This window comes from Podarcis liolepis (genome assembly GCF_965112155.1).
Source record: "Podarcis liolepis genome assembly, chromosome: W".
Taxonomy (NCBI): Eukaryota; Metazoa; Chordata; class Lepidosauria; order Squamata; family Lacertidae; genus Podarcis; species Podarcis liolepis.
The window spans coordinates 19,653,262-19,654,554 of NC_139568.1; positions in this window are offsets into that span (position 1 = coordinate 19,653,262).

The window sequence follows — 1,293 nt, forward strand, 5'->3', positions numbered from 1 at the left end:
GCTATGGCTTGCGGCTTCACTCCGCGGAGGCAGTAGACGACTCTCAGCTCCGCGCCACACCCCCCTGTTCCGTTCTGGAGCCTTTAAAAAGGCTCCTTTGCAGCAGGAGGGCGCAAATGGAGCCCTCCGAGTCTCCGGGTTCTCAGGCTTCGCCGCCTGAGATTTCTTCGGGTCCCCGCTTCGCCGCAGCGGTCAGACCCAGTCCCCGCAGAGCCGATTCCCTCCGGAGTTCGGAGGGAATCCGCCATTCGTCGCTGGCGCTGACTGGAAGTCCCCTCTGACCTTGGATTCCTGAGCCTCTGTCGGACAGTCTCTCACAAGATGGAAGGGGGAGCCACATCGGTAACAGCATTTCATAGCAAAAGTGTTTACAGAGTACTCATTGCTTCTCCCTGCACCCCCGTTCCTGGGTGCACAGCTTCCAAAAGAACAGCCTGCGTCTGCTTTCCCCCTAGCTCTCTGCCTCTTTTCCTGTTAATCACATGGATGTGTCGAAGCATAGAAACAGCTTCCAGGAACGTGGCCTTCAGCCCCCACCGGGCCCTCGGCTCCCTCTCAGCCCTTGGCTCCCACTGTGGGTTTGCAAACCCTCTCCAGTGCCTGCCAAGGAACCTTGGCCGTCTTGAGACCCTCAAGATGGGGCAACAGCAAAGCGTCCACGCTTTGCTTCAGCATGCTCAGCACATGCTGGTCCTTCTTCAGAGCAACAGCTACGTTTACCTCAGTAGCTCCATCGGCTGCCTGGATCAGTGGGGTTTGCATGCACTCCCAGAGCTGTTTGCCCATCAGCCAATATTTGATCCACCTGGACCAATCCTCCCAATTGTGGCCATTCAATCACTCAAAAGGCACATTAAAAGTCTCATGCAATTGTGATTGCTACTGTTGTGCCATCATCCCGGGGCTATAGCTTACTCACGCTTCTGCCGGCTGGTTGCTTCAAAGATACTTCCTGCAGCAAGCTCTGCTTTCACCAGCGAAATCATGACTGCCTCTGCCCCTTCACAACAGCAGGCAGGATCTCAGAGCTGGACTCTTCTTTGTTCCCTTCTCACACTCAGCACCAATGTGGCCTGGGCCTTCCATAACCTGTTGAATAACTGCCCGGGTCCTGCACGTTTCCCCTGCACCAAAATTCCCAGGGTCAGCAGCAGAGCGGCCCCGTGTGCTTGATGTGTGAGTGAAGAGAAAAGTCCATATGCTGTTTCTTGCTAACTAAACAGCTTTTATTTACATCAGACAGATAAAACAAACAATTCCGTCAGAGACTGATACCATAGTGTGCTTCTCTGA